Source organism: Stegostoma tigrinum, chromosome 43, assembly GCF_030684315.1.
Source record: "Stegostoma tigrinum isolate sSteTig4 chromosome 43, sSteTig4.hap1, whole genome shotgun sequence".
Taxonomy (NCBI): domain Eukaryota; kingdom Metazoa; phylum Chordata; class Chondrichthyes; order Orectolobiformes; family Stegostomatidae; genus Stegostoma; species Stegostoma tigrinum.
In genome coordinates this window covers 2,336,359-2,356,045 of record NC_081396.1, presented here as the reverse complement: position 1 = coordinate 2,356,045, position 19,687 = coordinate 2,336,359, and the positions used below count along the sequence as shown (strand labels likewise).

The window sequence follows — 19,687 nt, the reverse complement described above, 5'->3', positions numbered from 1 at the left end:
GAGGAAAATCTTGAAATGCTGGAAATGCTGTTGGCATCCCCTTGCCAACAGGATGCTCTGGATCCCATCCTGTTGGCAAGGGGATGGAATCCAGAGAAAATGTGCAGAAGAGTAAGATGAAAAGAGAAGAATCAACAAGTGAGTCAGGAAGACATCAACATTAGAGGCCAGTTCAAGTGCAAGGGAGTTTAACATGGTTGAATGGCATTGATCTAATGCTGTGAGTTTGATAAACAAGGCAGATGAGTTGAGGATACAAATTAGAACATGGGGGTTGATGACATTGCTGTCACTGAGACATGGTTGAGAGAGAGGCAGGATTGGAAGCTATATATTCCAGGATACATGGTCTCTATGCGATATGGTGAAGGTAGCAAAAAAGAGAGATGTCTCAATGTTTTGGAAATTTATTACAGCAGTACGGAGAGATGACATCTTGGAGAACTCCTTCAACAAACTGGAATGGGTAGAATAAGTAGAGCTGGTGAGGAGGCAAAGTTCAGGGAAGTGTAAAAGTAATAGGGTTGTGCTAATTGGGATTTAAATTTCTTCAGCATTAACTGGTTGTTAAAGTGTGAAAGGTTTAGAGGAATGTTTAAAATAGATCCAGGACAGCTTTTGAAACCAGTTTGCATTAATCTAACAAGGAAATGGGAAGTCTTGGACTTAACCTTAGATAATTAAGGCAGACAAGTGGTTGAAGTATCTGTTGGGGGAGGATTTTGCAGACAGTTATCATGACTCTTAACCAGATTCAGGATTGTTACGGAAAAGGACAAGGATGAGCCTCAAAATCAAAGTTCTAAATTGGTTGATTTTAATAAGACCAGATATGGTTCGGGCTGAGGGTGCAGGGAACAGATATTTCATGGTAAATGTGCAAGAGGGAAATTAAATGAGGAGATAAGGAGAGCTGTAAGGGCGACATGAAATGATACGGCCGGGTAAAATAGGGGAAAATGTTCAGTTGGTTAAAGGATAACAGGGGAAAGAGTAAGGTTTATCAAATTCATTCAGATACTTCTCCCTAATTTGTCTCTCTCACCACTGAACACTGACTCAAAATATTCATTTAGAACCAGGCCTGCATCCACTGATTCCACATAGACTACTGCTGTGGTCCTTAAAAAAATTATCATACAGAGAGAGAGAGAAGGTTTTGGATCATCTGGCTGGCTTAAATGTGAACAGACCTCCAGAGTCAGGTGAAATGTATCCTGCAGTGTTGGGATGTAACAATATCGGGGGAAACTTGCAAACATTTTCAATTCCTGTCTGACCACAGGAAAGGTGCTAGAGATTGAAGGATGCTTGAAGTAGAACTTTTATTCAAGAAGGGAGCAAGGGATAAATCAAGAAACTGCAAGCTAGTCAGTCTCACCATTGTGGTGGGGAATCAATTGAAATTAGTTCTGAGGAACAGAATTAATTTAGAAGCTGTGATAATGGGAACTGCAGATGCTGGAGAATCCAAGATAATAAAGTGTGAAGCTGGATGAACACAGCAGGCCAAGCAGCATCTCAGGAGCACAAAAGCTGACGTTTCGGGCCTAGACCCTTGCTCTCTGATGAAGGGCCTAGGCCCGAAACGTCAGCTTTTGTGCTCCTGAGATGCTGCTTGGCCTGCTGTGTTCATTCAGCTTCACACTTTATTATCTGAATTTAGAAGCTGTCTGTTTGGGAACTTAGGGTATAACTGTAGTTAGCAACTTTTAGGTGAAATTGTTTTACAGCCAAAATCCCCACTGACAATCCAGGACTAATGTCACAGAGTATGCTGATGGGAAAAAGAAGTAGACTTCCTTCCCTGGCTGGTCTATCAACTGCTAATCTTTTGGTTAACAGCCAAATGCAATGACCAGTTATCCTGTACAAATATGTTGCTTCTCACTGATCTAGGTTGAATTTTATGTCATTTTCAAACTAACTGATCAACCATTCTACATTCAAGTAGAAAGTATTTATTATAACCGATTTTGAAAAAAAAAGGGCTCAACACTGACCACTATGGGCACCCATTAGACACAGATATCCAACTGGAGAAAAAAAAACTGATTTTACTTCATGGATGCTGCCAGACCTGCTGAGCTTTTCCAGCAACTTCTGTTCTTGTTCCAACATTTCTAGAGTATTTTCCTTCCCTGGATTTACTTTCAATCCTTTCAGTTGCTCCACATGAACAGCATTTCTTCTCCTCCCTCCCCGCCTCCCAGGATGACAAATGAAAAGGGAGAGACATTGCTTTGCTCCCAGATGTTGCACAGAGGAGGGAGTTTCACTCTGAAGCAAAATAGATGACTTTTTCATTGTGACATTCACAATGGGGGAACGGGGCTTACCTGAAGCAGCCAATAAGAATTGGGAAACTCATTGGCCAGGCATGTGGAAAGGGGAGCCTGACCCCTCCCCGCCCCCAGCCTCACTAGGGCAACCAGCTGCCAGCTCATGCCAAAGCAAGAAGCCACTCAGGGATCTGCCCTCCCCTTCTCTCTGGTAGTTGTTGCCTCAAAAAAAGACAAATCGAGCCTGACCTCTGGCAGTAGCAGTACTTTGCCTGCTCCGGACAGCAGGCCTGCCCTGTCCCTGCTCTACACAGTGGGGCCATGCTGTGGTTGTGCTGCCCTCTAGCTGTAGGATTGGGAAGGGGAGAACTGCTTAGAAAACCTCTTCCTTTCATTTCCTCCAGGCTCTACAACAAAGGCCCTCCATGCCTGTGCCGACACATTTTTCCCTTCCATTCTAAAACTGTCCTTCACTTACAGGAGCCATTTCCCTCTATTCCCTTCTTATTCGTGTATTCATTCAGGCACTTTTTGAATACTACTATTGTGTTTGCTTCCACCACATCCCCTGGCAGTATGCTCCCGGTAGTCACAAACCTTTGTGTGAAAAACCTGCCTTGCACATCTCTTTTAAACTTGTCCCCCTGTGAAAAGATTTATCAATTCATCAAACCTCGTGACACATTGAGGAGAAGCCCAGTTTGTCTAAAGTGCTGTAAAAGTTCTTGAGAGCTGATGCTGCATCGTGTTCACACTGATGCCAGACTGTTTAGGCGCTCTGACTGTGGGGCTATGTTTAAATGATCATCTTACCTCACTGTACATCATTGTGTTAACACTAGGCAGAAGTCATTCACCTGCTCTGACTGTGGGAAGGGCTTCTCTCAGTCATCCCACCTGTTGATACAGCAGCGTGTTCACACTGGGGAGAAGCCATTTTCCTGCTCTGACTGGGTGAAGAGGTTCAGTCAATCAGCCCACCTGCTGAAGCACCAGTACATTCATGTTGGGAAGAAGCCATTCACCTGTCCCAGTTATGAGAATGGCTTCACAAATGTATCACATCTGCGGAGTCACCAGAGAGTTCACAACTAACTAGTCATTGGATTTTAGTGTTCATCACACCTAGGAGTGAACCATGTTCATTGCCATCTGTTTTTGCTGATGTTAGCAACCACCTACTGGTCCCATACTAATGTAGATAAACGCCAAATAGAGCAGCTTTGTGTAAAACACAGTGCTTGTCATCATCTTATTGTCTCTAACACAAGGGATTCCCTTTTGTATTCTGCCCCCCCTCCCCTCCATCCTCACCTTTAACAAGAAGTGTGAGGAACTTCATTGTCATTAGGATGAAGACAATCTGATCAGCTGCCTCTGCCCAGGCTGGGAGAAGCGCTCTAGAGATCTCAGTGATCTGATTTCCCAACAATGTATTCACATGCACAGCTGAAACCAATCCGGCTCTCTCACTGCAGGACTGGCTTCAGGCAATCATCTGCCCTCACTATAAACACCAATGAGCTCACACGGTGGGGAGGCTGCTCAATTGCTCTGAGTGTGGGAAGATACACTCAGGCATAACACCTTCTGAGGCACCAGCGTGTTCATTGGTGACTACAGCAGTCAGATTTGCTGTTAATCAAATGCTGGAGCCATCCATTTCTGATTTGGCACTTTTTCTACTGATGTCAATAAATTCCAGAACAGTTTTACATGTAAATATTCTGAATAGAATTCACATTAATAGGCCTTGTGTTAAAAGCAGTGAGTTGATTCTTTTTGATATCTCTAATACAAGCGAGTCCCTTTTGAAGGGTCTCCCTCTCCCTTCTATCCTTCAACAAGTATGAGGAGTTGAGACAGTTTTGTCATCACGAAGATTAGAAAATCTGATCAGTTGCCGCTGCAGCTCCCCTCCCTTACACTAGCTTATTGGGTCAAATTGCCTGTCAAGCTCCTCCTTGCTTGACCCCACAGCTTTCTCCAGTCTCTCAAAAGACAAAGCTCTTCCTGTCTATGAGACCTACCTTTGTTCCATGAACCCTGTTGTTACTAAACATACACATTGATATTGTTAACTGTTCACTCTCCTGGTACTGTCCTTCAAACCTTCATAGTTCTTGAAACAATCCTTGAAACGAAACTGACTTGACTCCACATTGTTTGCAAAGACTTGTACATGGTGTTTCCCAAAGTGTTATCCTTGGTCTCTCCTATTTCTCGTCTAGACACTGTCCCTGGATGACACTGCTCAGAAGCACTGTGTTGGTTTTCACATGTACACTAACAACTATCAGCTTTATCTCTCCAATCCTCCAGCGTTATTAAATTATCCCAGACCAAAAACTGGACGCACAGAAATGGCCTACAAATAAATATTTGGAAGACCAATCCATCGTATTCAGTTCCCATTGCACATTCCATTCCCGAACTCCCAAGTCCAACCCTCTTTCCTGATAGTTAGACTGAACCAGACTGTTCATAATCTCAGTGACAGATTTAACCTCAAGCTGAATTTCTGACCACAAAACCATACTGTCACTGATACCAGATATTTCGATCTCCATAATGTCAGCCATCTCCACCCCAGCACAGATCATTCGCTGCTGAAGCCCTTATTTATGCCAATATTATCTTTACACTTGATGATTCCAATGTATTCCTGGCCAGTCTCTCACATTCATCCCAGCACTACCCAGTAATGTGAGATGCCCCAAAACTCTGCTGCCCAATTCCTGCTCAAAGTTCTGTCTTAGGTGTGTGCGCGCTTGCTCCATGTGTTGGTGATTGTAGCGTTGGCTTCCAATTTCCAAATTCACAACCATGCACCATTGTTGGAGGTAGTCACCTGAGGACAAATGTGTTTTCTTTATCATTGGAAATTCACTGAATAGTAAAGGCACATTCCCCTTCTTTAAGTGGCTGGGGCATTTACTCTGATGTTCATGGTGACATTTGCTGATCTGAGACTTGGAAGAAATCTTACCCTAATGCACTTTGTGTGGTTTGATTTGCCAGTGTAGCATGCAAAAATATACTTTACATTGTATTTCAGAACATGTGACAATAATAAATCAAACCTCACTGAGGTATTAGGACTATGCGAAACACTAGCTACGAAATGTATGGAATTTATGCATTTTGCTGGAGCCAGATAGGGGTCAAACCTACAATCTTCATTGCGCCAATGGCCCTGTCCATGTCTAATGCATGCATGCTGTAGAGTTGTGGTGTAAACATGGACATGAACAGGAAAGGGATCGTTCATAAGGTGAACAATCAGCAAAAAAAATCATCATCACTTCCTCACTTCAATAGACCCCACTTTGAGAAGCAGTCAATTTCACTGGCAAAAGATAACATATTTGTCCTCTTGTGAGATTCCCTCCGTGTGTAATGCAGTTAATGGGCCCTGAGAGGATGAAGGCATTCCCTTTATCCCATGAGTTTAGCAGGTGAAAATATTAGTTTAAAACAATGTGAAAGGACATTGTCTCTGACTGTGTGTTTTCATGTTGAGCAGCTGTGAACTCTGCTTTTTGCAAAAGCAAAAGGTAATCGAAATTCTCACTGAGCAATATTGAAACAGAAAAACAAGAAGTTACTATGATTGTGTGGTTAGGAAAACAGACATTGGATGGGCAGGAAGCCATCCATTTGGTGGAGCCACGGCTTAGTTGGTTAAAGTGTCTGCCTTGTAAGTTGGTTCAAATCACCGCAGTGTACGCACCTTTGTTTAAAAACAGTTATTTAAACTCCTTTCAAATGCTATGTTGTTGATCCAACCATAGATCTGGTGATGTGTAACGAGGCAGAATCACCAATACGACACCTCCAGTTTGGCTGGAATTATTTTCCCAAAAGCCACGATCCTTGAAAAACTACTAGAAGATTGGAAAACGGCCAACATGACTCTCATATTCAAAAGGGGAGAGAGGCAAAAAGCTTGTTAATACAGGGTGATTATCCTAGCATCTACAGTTGGAAATGTATTGGAATCAATTAAGGAAGTAATTATCACCAATTTGAAACATTGTAATTTAATCAAACAGAGACAGGGGGTTGGAGTTTTAGAGTAGGGGAGTGTTACTGCAACTATACAAGGTGCCGGTGAGATTACATCTGGAGTACAGTGAACACTTTGGTCCCCTTATTACGGAAGCAATATCATTTTAGACGGTTCAGAGAAGCACTAGGATGATTTTTGGCATCCGGCAATCTTATGAGTAAAGGCTACCCAGATTGAGACTTTGCTCACTGGAGTTCAGCAGAATGGGTGGGCTCATTAAAATATGCAGCATTCTTAAGGCAAAATACTGATAGGATATTTCCCTTCATGGGAAAGTTGAGGGATGGCATTGTCGCAGAACAAAGGGGCCAATTTAAGACTGAGGTAAGGACGGATTTCCTTTCTGAGAGGGTTGTGAGTCTTTGCAACTTCTTACCACAGACAGTTATGGGGGCAGAGTCCTTGTGTATATTTAAGCCTGTGACAGTTAAATTCTTGGTCAGTAAGGGAATCAAAGGTCTTGGGGAAAGAACAGGAAAGTGGATGTGAGGAATTTCAGATCAGTGAAGATCCTATTGAACAGCAGAGCAGGCTCTTGGGGACAAATGGCTACTTCTGTTGCTATTTATTTCCTCTTATGATGTTGGCAGGTGTTAAAAATTGGAAGGTGTCCATCCACAGCCTGTGGCACTATTCCCCCTCACTGTTCACTACATGTCTATGTCTGACACACTTGAAGCAGTTATTGTGTTTGAACTAAAACCTAGCACTATTCATTGCACCCACTCCTGTCACCTAGGTTTGGCCCACGTCAGGAAATGTTGTTTCTTGTTACTTTGTGAACTGCAAGAATTCATTGATCCTGGAGTTTATTTCCTCAGAACTCTGAGGAAGGGTCACCGGGCCTGAAACGTTAAATCTATTTTCTCCTCCACAGATGCTGCCAGACCTGCTGAGCTTTTCCAGCAACTTTGTTTTTGTTCCTGATTTACAGCATCAGCAGTTCTTTTGGTTTTTATTCTTGACTTATTCTAATCCCATTTTCCTGGTCTTGGTCCATAGCCTTATAGAAGTTGGAATTGTAAGAGCATGTCTTAATTGTAATAAGGGTTTCTACCACACTGACAGGCAGCAAGCTTCAGATTCCTACCATCTTCTGATTGTGGGTAAAAGCATTTTTCTTTGTATTGCCTCTGAACTGTCTGCAACAGAGTTACTATCTGTGAGAAAGAAGGAGCTCCCTTGTCATAGTGTGCAGGATTTGAACCTCCGCAGGGAAACGTCAATGGATTTCAAATCTACCGCCCTAACCACACTCCCAAGTAGGAAAGCATGCCAAAAAAAGCATGCCACTGGCCTGCTTTCCTTGGGTTTTTTCCATGTGGAGTGAAGAATGATTGAATCCAGTTCTGAGGATGGGTCACTCCACCCAAAACCTTAACTCTGATTATTTCCAGAAGATGCTGTCAAAGCTGCTGAAGTTTTCCAGCCAGTTTGAATTTTTGTTTCTGATTTACAGCATCTATAGTTCTTTCAGGTTTTTATTTAAGAGTGAATTATTGATGATTTTTTTGAATCCAATCACTTCATAGATTTCTAATGGATTAAAATGTTGGTCCATGGGGTCTGGTTGTTTCATTCCGATATTTGACATGATCAGTCATTTAAAAAATAACCATAAATTGCTGGAGAAATTCAATGGGTCTTGCCACATCTGTGGAGAGAGTAACAGAGTTGATGGTTCGTGCCTTGATCAAAACTCTGTGTTCTCTCTCTCTACAGATGCTGCCAGACCTGCTGAGTTTCTGCAGAAATTTCTATTTTTGTTTCAGGTTTTCAGGATCCACAGTTCTTTAAGGTAGTCATTTAAACAATATGGAAACACCTTTGTGGTCACACACTGGATAACGATTACTGTTTGGGGAACATTTTCCTGGTCCGATTAAGAACCCATAACTGTGCAGCAAATAAAGCTGATGGAGTGAACAAAGTCTGAAGTCACACGACACCAGGTTATAGTCCAATAGGTTTATTTGAAATCACAAGCTTTCGGAGTGCTGAACCCTCTTTGGGTGAAGTCAACCAATTTATCCACCCCAGTCCAACACGGACGCCTTCCTACAATGGAGTGAAAACAGTGACATCTCCACTCCAGGTGGTTTCAAACCACCAATCTTTTGGTTAACAGCTAAACACTCTGACCAATTGCACCACACAGCCTGGTGACCCAAATGCTTGCATGATTCCTAAAAGCTTTTGGCATGCTAGCTTTTTTCATCGGTCAGAGCATTGTGTGTAGGAATTGGGACATGTCATTGCAGCTGTACATGACATTGCTGAGGCCACATTTGCATTACTGCATGCAGTTCTGGTTGTCCTACGATAGAAAGGGTATTATTAAACTAGAAAGTGTCTGACTCCACCCATTGCAGCCACATTCATGTCATTGGGAACCAGCTCTCTTCCAAACAAGGCTGTCTCCCTTTGACCCTCCATGGATGAATATCTTCATTAACACCTTTATTACCTATTGTATTAATGAATTTCTCAGCACAGGGTAATATATCATGTAAGCCTGAACCAAACTCCAGATTCTCCACTGAATCAGGATCTATACTCATGTACTTTATGCAAGGTTAAGGTTGAGAACTGACGCCCACCTCAATGTCTTGAGTTCTTACCCTCATCCTTGCTTTAAACATTTCCAAACATAATAACTGGCCTTAAAGCCTGAAGCCTCCTGTAAATTTGAACATGCTGAAAGGTCTCCCTTCCGAAACCCCACTTCCCTCAACACCATCACCCACCTCTACCTCCCTCCAACCCCATCTTCCTTCAAGGCACTCTTAAAAATCAGCATTGCTTTCCTTAATACCTCATGTCAGTCAGTGCCTATTTTTATTCAATAAAACCCTTTGGGACACGTTATTATGTTAAAGGCACAATATGCATTCAGGCCAACTGCTGTTATTCCTTAATTTCCTCCAAGGGCTCTCTGCGCAATGTTCTAAAGATCAGATTATCTCTTTGGCTCCGTTTGTCCCCCATCTCTCTTTCATTCAAGAGCTCTTCTGCCCAAATCTTGAGCTGCCATGAATTTTTTGAGCTGGTAGTTGACTTAAATCACTATGTGCATCTTTCATTTTTGAACTGCAATTTCTGCCAAAGTGTTAGTGAGAAATGGAGGTGACGGGTGGGTTGGAGCACTGGGATAAAAGTAAAATGCAATACACTAAGTAAGAAGAGCCGGAAGATATTTATAAATTATAGGGCCTTGGGCTCTCGAACCCCATGTCTCCCTTCTTCCCATTCACATCTAGTTGAGCTACGCACACTGCTGTCACTCCAGGTTAACTGTCAATTCTCACTGATGAGTTTCTCAGACAGGTGGAGTGACAGCGTTTGTCATTCAAACACTCACCTCGAGCCCGTGCCCAGGACTAGGCTCTCACCTAGTAGCTGGGCTGGGCCTGGCGCACTGTTAGCATCACCCCTTTACTACATCATGTGCCAACCAAATGAGTGAGAGGGGGGAGAGGGAGAGAGAGAGAGAGAGAGAGAGAGAGAGATAGTTTGGTGCATTTGCCAATTTGACTGATAAACCTGATATTTTCCCCTCACATTTGAATAAAGAGCTAACTAATCTAATTCTTAAAAAAGGTCATGAAAATTAAAATATTAAAGCTGTTTCTCTCATTACGGATGCTGCCAGATCTGTTGTATTTCTCCAGCAATTTTTAGTGGGCAAGATAAAAACTATAGCAACATATTGCACACAAAACGGAGTTGTTTGACGTTTCGCAGAATGTTGACACTTCAGCTCGGCTGGATCTTACTAACATCAGCAGAAACAGGCCAGAATGAACATAATTCAGTACAAGATTTGGCAAACAGCAAAATCCAATCACAGTGGCTACTTGTGAATTCGCTGGTGTGCCAGGAGGTAGGATGACTGAGTGAATCCCTTCCCACACTCTGAGCAGGTGAATGGCCTCTCCCCTGAGTGAACTTGCTGGTGTGTCAGCAGAGTGGATGACTGAGTGAATCCCCTTCCACACTCGGTGCAGATGAACGGTCTTTCCCCAGTGTGAGTCCTCAGGTGTACAGTAAGTTCAGATGATGTTTGAACCCAGTCCTGCAGCGAGAGCACCTGGGCAGTTTCTCACCAGTGTGAACACGTTCATGGTACATCAGTTCCTGCGAGCTTTTAAGGCACATTCTGCACATTTAAAAGGTCTCTTGTCAGTGTGAACGCGTTGGTGTGTCAGAAGGTTTGATAACTGAGTGCATCCTTTCCCACACTTGAGGCAGGTGAATGGCTTCTCCCCGGTGTGTCTGCGCTGATGCCTTTTGAGGTCAGATGGGTAATTGAATCATTTCCCACAGTCACCACAATTTCTCTCTGTTGTGAATATATTTGTGTCTGGACAGGCCAGATGATTGGCTGACGCCTCGTCCACACAAAGAACATGTGAGTGGTTCCTCTCCACTGTGGATGGTGCTGTCTCCTTCCATGTTCAAAATCCAGTAATTATCGAGTTACAAAAAATTGGGTGACTTCATCAGATCCTGATGTGATGTTTAGTTTGAGATTTTTGACAGCAAGCCACCTGCTTCTAATCTCCTCTGAAGTTGATTTGAAATAGAAAATGGAGTAAGAGAAGCAACAGAAAATTTGAGAGCATGCTGTGAAACTGAGCTGAATGAATCTGGCTGTTTGTGGGGTCGGCATTAAAATGAAAACACAACTGGTTCACTGTGTCCATCGGAGAAGAAATTTTGACACCCCGACTAGATATCCGCAAGAATCTGACCTCAATGGGAAGACATAACACTCTGGGAAGGGAACACTTGCAGCTAAGAGTAATCCACAGCCTTTTTATATGCATTCAGTGTGAAAGGTTATAGCCTCTGGAAAATTACCTGGAGGGGCTACTTCTTTGCTCGCTTGCTCATGTGTAATCTAATCAAACTAATAAAACTGCAAATCAGCAACATAGTTTGAGAAAATCATGGGAACATTCCAAACTAAAAGCGGCTAGTTCCCCAGCGCCCATGAAACATTCTGTACCTTGAGGTGTCCACTGGTTGTGGAAGGTTTTCAACTGCGTGCTGGACACTGCATACTTTTTCTCCACAGACAACCAGGCACAGACACAATGATGGAAGAGAAGCTGGTTTCTGTAGGAAAATAAAATTAAGGCACAATCAGATAAGCCATGATCTTATTGAAAGGCAGAGCAGGCTCGATGGGCCAAATAGCTTACTCGTGCTCCTTTGTCAACCATTGAGATTGGTTGGCTTGCCGAGCTGGTTTGTTGTATTGCAGATGTTTCGTTACCGTGCTTGGTAACATCCTCAGTGCAGCCTCCGATGAGGCATCTATTTCAAAGGGCAACAACACACTGCAGCAACATTGAACTACACCGAGAAGAAGACAAATGTATCTTCCAAGTGTTCAAGGCTAATGAATATCCAAAAAAACTGGGGCAGAAGATGCTTACATGAACAGCATCAGAAAGATTCTACATGCTCCAACACACTCATCACACTACCCTACATCAGGAACACGTCAGAACTCACCACAAGACTCCTATGACCGCTGGGCATCAGAGTGGCACACAAGCCCACGTCAACCCTACGACAACTGCTCTCCTGAATTAAAGACACGCTCCCCGCCATGGACAGGACCAATGTCATCTCCCAAATTCCCTGCAGAAACTGTGAGAAACAATACGTTGGACAACAGGAAGGAAACTAACAACAAGAGGGCATGAACACCAACCGGCTGCAAAAAGACACGACCTATACTCACTCATCTCAATCCACATGGACAAGAATCATGACTTCGAATGGGTCAACATCATTATCTTGGGACAGGCTAGGGAGAGATAAGCATGAGAATTCCTGGAAGCATGGCACTCCATGAAGCATGCTATTAATATACAAGTTGAACTCGACCCCATAAACATTACACTATGAAGGAAAACTGGAAGTGAGGCAATCCATCTCAAAGGACCCCAGAGTTTAAAAGCCAGATGGGAAAACACACCAATGCTTCATATGAGAGTGCACTGAGGATGTTACCAAGCATGGTAACGAAATGTCCACATAACAACAAACCAGTTCGGCGAGCCAACCAACCTCAACATCCAGAACCCGGGCTACAGATCTACTCCAAATTCCTTTATCGACTGTTTAGCCAGAGTGATCCTCCCCGTGAACACTGTCCATTTACATCCTACAATTTACTGTTTTAACTGGTGAGATGGCCCTCAAATGTACACATGCCCTCCATACTGTAGAGATGAATGTCAGCAGCATCGGGAAGAAGTGTCATCACACTTTAAACAGCTGCTCCTTCAGGTAACTGTATAGAGGCTTTAACCTGTCACAGTGTGGATGTACATGCCCCAGGGCCTCTTCTCCAATGCAAACATCATCTGCATTCTGAGAAGCTGCTGATAAACCTGTTGGCCAGGAACTCTCACAACCCAGGCATTAGTGCTTGATTTGGAAAAAATTCGCCATGAAACTATGCCCACTTCCTTAGAGTCCACTTAATACTCACATACAACTTCACCAACCTCCAAATTCAATGCATCATCCTCTGTCATTTCTGCCACATAGTATCAGACCCAGCTGCAAAACGAGAATTCCCACCCACTCTGTCCGCTTTTCATAGGGACTGTTCATTCCATGACTCCCTTGTCAGCTTCATACTCTCCACCAACCCCTCCACCACACCCAGTGCCTTTCCCTGCAAATGAAGGAGGTGAAACACCTGCCTGTACATCTCCTCTCTCACCTGTGTCCAACGGCCCAAACAATCCTTCCAAATCCAGCAGAGATTCACCTGCACTTCATCTCACCACATCTACTGCGTCCGTTGCACCTGATGTCGCTTCTAGGTCAGGCAGTCCAAACACAGACTCAGGGACCGGTGCGTGGAGCATCCGTGCTCTGCACACACCAACAAACACCGGTTGCCATCCACACTAACTACCCCTCCCACTCCCATGATGATATGTCCATCCTAGGCCTCCTTCACTGTCACAGTGAGGCCAAGCATAAACTGGAGGAACAACATCTCACATTTCACCGTGGGAGTTTGCAGCCCAATGACCTGAATATTGACTTCACCAGTTACAAAATCTCTCCATCTTCCTACTTACACATCCACTCCACCCGTCCTACTGACCAATCACAATAAGCCCCTAACTGCATCCACCTATGCCCGTCTCACCTATCCTCACCCCTCCCTCTATTTGTTTCTAGGTTTCCTTCCCACTCCCCAGTCCTGATGAAGGGCTTCTGCCCGAATTGTTGACTTCCCTGCTCCTCAGATGATGTCTGGCCTGCTGTGCTGTTCCAGCTCCACATTTATTGACTCTAACTTCCTGTACTTGCAGACCTTTCTGATTCCAAGTCATTGCATCAACAACATCACAGTAGATCCATGTGGTGATTCAGCAGGCAGTGATCCGGAGAACCCGGCAACAGAAACCGTGTAATTGCAGATTGTTAATCAAGGCATGAAGTATTTAGTAAAGGTTTTAAAACCACAGTCCTCCCATAGCCTCACCACTTGCAGTTCAGAATGGAAACAGTGTCTCTGCCCATTGTCATCACACTTGATGCGTATGCTTCAGAGATTAGGCGGGGCTGCGCTTGCGCACCGCTCGCCCGTCCTACTTAGGGCACATTTACCAATGCGAGGGATGTTGGGTAATGATACCAAGGTTGGTTCTTTGGGTGTGATAGGAGTGATGCAGATGGCAATCAATACAATTAGAAAGCAAACCATACTGGACTATATGTACTCAGAACATAGGTATATTTCCACAGATGCTTCAGACCCGCTGAGTTCTTTTTCTCCCCAGCACTGTTTGCCCCACGTTTCTAGCATTTTGCTCTTCTACCGGAATAGTGGTTGTGTAAAGCATAATGCAGGGCAAGGGTTCCTAGAGTGTTTTCAGGAAAGTTGTCATGAGCAATGCATACCCAATCTCAAAGAGAAAGATTCTCTAAACCAAGTTCTTGGGCAATGAAGTGAGTCAAGTGTCAGTGGAGGATATTTAGGGTACAGTAATCAGACATTCAATTAGTAAAGGGAATAAGGTTTCTGGGAAAAGGCATGCAAGAGATAAGGCATGCATCAGATCGGTCATGATCTCATTGAAAGCTGGAGCAGACTTGAAGGGCTGAATGGCCAAATTCTGCTTGTTTATCTCATGGTCTTATAAATTAAAGTAAAAGAGACATTGTGTTTATGACAGATGTTAGGTCAAAATAAAATTTAGAACGAGGTACAATGAAGAAGGTTCGGAGGGAAGGTGGAATTCAAATAAGTAAAAAGGGATTGTGACAAGAAACTGGCAGTCAATATGTTAGAAAATCCTAAAAGTCTTATTTAGGCATTCAAATTGTAATAGGAAGGTAAAATATAGAACAAGGCTCATTAGGGACCGAAAAAAATGCAATTTACACATGCAAGCAGAGTCACTGCTGAATTATTTAATAAGTACTTTGAATTCTACATTCCCAAAGAAGATTTTGCTGAAGTCATGTTAAACATGAGATAGTTCAGGTACTTAAAGGATTTAAAATTCATAAGATTTTAAACTAAACATGGATATAGCATCTGGTTTGAATGAGATATATCCAAGGACAATAAGGGAAGTGAGAGTGGAATTTGTCGAGACATTGCTGTAAGGATTTAAGCTTGTTCAGATCTCGGGAAGATGCCAGAAGCTACAATCATTCAACCTGGTTCAAAAAAGCTTGTGAAGAGAAGTCCGGCAACAACAGGTCAGTCAGTTTTACTTGATTGATGGGGAAATTTCTGGAAATAATTTAAATACCCTCTATAGGTCAGTGAGCACGGCCTCTACAGAGGCTGGTTTCTCAACAACAAGACAGCCTGTATTTACTCATGAACAGTTCTTGAATATAGACTCATACAGGGTCAAACATCAGAGTATTAGCATCTCTGAAACTCACCTTTATATGAAGTTCTGAGGAAGGGTCACCGGACCTGAAATGTTAATTCTGATTTTTTTTTCTTCACAGACACTGCCCTACCTGCCAAGCTTTTCCAGCAACCCGATTTTTGTTCTTGATTTACAGCATCCATAGTTCTTTTGGTTTTTACTCACCTTTTATATGTCAGTCAGAGATCCCTCATTGGATCAGATTAACAACTCCAATGTAGGAACTTGTATTCTATGAGGTTGAGAGTGCTGACATCCTAACACTCTTGATAGTAGCTGCAGCTACTTAAGACTTGTTGTCAGTGCACAGCCAGTAGAATGTTTGAAAATCTCAAGGTATGGCAAACTGGAATGTGGAAGACTGGCTTGGAGTGCCTGAGGTTAGCTAAATTCAACACTTACAAAAGAATCGAAGAATTTTCAAAGTCATTCAGCTCAATTTCATACAGTCTGCCTTCATAGTTTTGTGGCTTCTCTCCTAATCCCTTTTTCTGTTTTAAATCCATTTCACAGAAAGAGATGATACGAAATTAGCCAACCAATTCAAACAGTCGATTAGGATAAAAGCTAAATACGACACATTTGCAAAACTGTCATCGAAATGGAAAATACTGGGGAAACTGAACAGGTCTGGTTGCATCAGCAGATACAGAAGAAGTTAACATTTTCAGTTCATTATGACTGTTCTTCATAAGAGGATCACAGTTGGATTTGATAGAATTGCCCAATTTATCACAAGTGGAAAATCCTTGGATTTTAAACATGGAAGAAAAAGATGCCATTCACAGAGGTGAGAAACTGCATGTGTTCTGTGTATTGACAAGGGATCAGATAATCATCTGGCCTATCAAAACATGAGTGGACTCATGTTGGAGAGAAACTGTGGAAAAGTGGGCTACAAGGACGCATTCAGTCACATTTCTGATCTGGAAATTCACCAATGTGGTCACACTGAAAATGGCCATTTATCTGATCCATATGTGGAAGGGATTCATTCATTTGTCCACGCTGCTGATGCAACAGCGAATTCATGCTGACCCTTACAAATGCCAACATTGTGGGGACTGCCATAAACATTTCATCAAACTGATTTGCCATCTGTGTGTTCACACTAACAAGAGACCCTTTAAATGTTCATTTTGTAGGAAGGATTTTAAAAGTTCTGGGCAACTGATACATCACCAAAGTATTAAACTGAGGAGAGACAGTTCAAGTGCTCTCATGGTGGGACTGGGTTCAACTGAACATATAATCTCCACATCTATATTCATCAGGGTCAATTTCTGCTGATGTTTAACACAGCCACAGGTGCTAAGATGTGCCAAAATAAATCAGCTTTGTGGTCAACATATAGTACGCCTAAACGTTTGACATTCTTGATACTTCACTTTGAACGGCTCCTTTTCTTTGTTGCTTCAATGAATTGTCACTGAGATTGAGACAATCCAATCAGCTACTTCTACTTCTTCCTCCCCTGCCACCAGCACAGTGGACACACTCACTCAAAATTTCCTTTTGTCTGAGGTCTGCTCTAGTTTCTCTATTTTCTATCATGCCCTGTCAGAGATTATCTTGTCCATGAGACCTCCCTCTTGCTGCTTCAACCCTTTTCTCACTGAACTGTGAACTACAGCTTCCCTGAGTTCACTGATATTATTAATGAACACTCCTGTCTTCTGGTTTTGTCACTCTAACCTTTAATTCCATCATCATCACCCATCAGCAGAAAAATACCCTTGAACTTATTATCCTTGCAAATGACCGACCTTATCTCCAACCTCTCTATCATCTCTAATTTTCTTGGACTAGACGTTGCCTGAAGATTGATCCTTGGCCCCTCTTATTTTTCATCTCCACACTGCCCCAAGGTGATATCATACCAGATGTACAGTGTTAAACTTTCAAACAAACATTGACAACTCCCAGCTCTGCCTCATTACCCTCCCTCTCCCTATGAACCCCAAGATGAGTTTCTGGTCATAAGTACAAACTATCGCTCTCCAGAACATCGCCCATTGCCACCTCACCACAGCTCATTGGCTGCTGAAATCCTCGCCCATGTGTGTGTTGCCTTCTGACTTGACAATCCCAATGCGTTCCTGACCAGCCTCTCTCATTCAGTCCAATTTCATGCTGCCCAAGTCCTTCGCTGAACATCTCCAGCCCCACCCCACCCCTCACTCCTGATTAAAGCTGCTCATGAGGCTCTGCCTCTTGGGTTTGTGACTCCCCAGTCAACAATGGCTGCTGTGAAACTCGGACTAACATCTGACAGCTGTAAGATCCCTATAAATCCCTGTGTGGCCTAACGGGCTACCCTTTGAGGCCCCACTGTTGCTGCAAAACAAGCCTGGACAGAAGTTTATAAACATCAGTACTCACAGAACCCAATGAGCAGAGTCAAGTCCTAGATATTTCTAACAGCAAAATTTCCACCACTACCGTTGCTGGTGAGCACTCTGGTGCCTCAGCATGTGGGATAGTTATGCCAATGTATCCCCATGCTCAGAGAACTCTCCCCAGTGTGAGTGTGCCAGTGTCTAAGATCGGTGTGTTTCTGATTAAAGCCCTTCCCACATTTAGAATACCCTGCGACCACTGTGAATTTGCTGGTGGACAGAGGGGTCTGATGATCATCTGACAATCGTCTCACAGAGAGAGCACTGTAATGGTTTCTAGATGGTGCAAACACATTGATGGGACATCAGCTGCCCAAAATATTTACAGCACTTCCCACACTCAGAGCATTGATAAGGTCTCTCACCAGTGTGGACTAGCTAGTGTCCCAGCCAGTGGGATATTGACTGAATTCCTTCCCACACCTGGCACCAATAATATTCTTGCTTTGCTGGAACAATGAAACCCTTCCCAGTCACCACAGTTCCACAGCTTCTCCCTGTTCAGACTGCATTTATGTTCTGACAGGTCAGATGATCAGCTGAAACCCTGTCCATGCACGTAACGCATGCACAGTTTCTCTTTGTTGTGAAAGGTCATTTCTCCTTCCATGTTCAAAATCCAAAGTTATTCTGGTTGCAAGAAATTGGGTGAATCCTTCAGATTCTGATGTAGCATTTGGTTTGAGTTTCTGATTGCAAAGCCTCCCTGTTTTGTTCCATGAGAAACTGATTTCAAAGAGAAGAACAGAAATGAGAAGGAGAGAAAACACACAAAAGGAAAGTCATGAAATTGAGCTGAATTAATCATTTGTGGGGCCAGCAGGAGGAGAAGGTGACCATGAAAGCTGCTAGACTACTGTAAAAGCCCAACAGGTTCACTAATTTCCTTCCGGGAGGAACCTACACAAGTCTCTGTCTTTTCTGGGAGAACAAGAGAGGGATGAAGGTAGGAGCAGCAGGGAGCAATGGAGAAGGACTTTATGTCTCCAAAACACAACCAGAGCTTTGAGAGAATCTCCAAAATCTTCACCTTCCATCTCCTGGAAGGACTGGAGCAGCAGGTAATTGTGAATATAATCACCTCCAGGGTCCCTCCATCCTGACACACTACCCTCAATTGTCAGGCATCAGGACTGGATGACCAGGACATCATATTTCACCTGAAGATGAACTTCCAACTATCCTACTCCATTCCACCTCAAAACATCTCTGCTCCCCTCTAATTTTGGCTCGCAGACAGTCCAGATCTTAAAGTCGCTGCACCATTGCTGGCCATGCTTTCAGCTGACACAGCCAAAAGCTCTGGAATTTGCTCTCTAAACTTTTCTGCCATCAACCTCACTTTCATCCTTTAGGAGGCATGTTAAAATCTACCTTTGACCTAACACTTGGTTTCTGACCTAATATCTCATTATGCGGCCCAGTGTCAAATGCTGCTTTTCCTCTGAACTGCCTTGTAATAGTCCAATATTTGATATGCCTATGATAAATACCACTGTTGATGTGAACAAGTATCGCTGTTCCCTTGTCATCGCTAGGTGAATAAGCTGTAACTCCTCATCTCACAGCACTGGTCCAACTGTGTTTCCAGACTCAGCGGTTTGTGTAACTCCCATATTTCTACATTTCTCCATGCTGTATGTGTCCTGTGTCTCTCCAGGTTTGATGACTGGTTGAAGTCTCACCAGACAAAACATGTCATCGGTGTGATTTTGTGACTGATTAAAGCATTTTCCACAGTCATATCACTAAAATTCTCTTTCTCAGGAAAGCATATCTCAGTTTTCCACACATTGGTGTTTGAAATCTTTTGCCACAGACACAACAGAGAAGCATTTCTCCTTCCATATTCAAAAGCTGATTGTATTCAGGTTCTAATGAATCTACTGACCCTGTCAGATCTTGATTTAATGTTTGGTTTCAGATGCCCATCTACAATATTCGCCCTCCAAACAAAATCTCATTCTAAACCTAGGGGAAGGATCTGCCAGAGTCAGTCTC

The 19,687-nt window shown here is 43.2% G+C and overlaps 1 protein-coding gene across 1 annotated transcript in view; it reads right to left on the bottom strand.

Moving 5' to 3' along the window:
- Positions 1-11,442, bottom strand: part of LOC132206790 (gastrula zinc finger protein XlCGF26.1-like) — a 55,496-nt gene extending 44,054 nt beyond the window's left edge. The window contains exon 1 of the mRNA XM_059641808.1: positions 11,366-11,442. The gene's annotated coding sequence lies outside the window, so the exon portion shown is untranslated. The remainder of the gene's footprint in view (positions 1-11,365) is intronic.
- Positions 11,443-19,687: the final 8,245 nt, after the last annotated feature.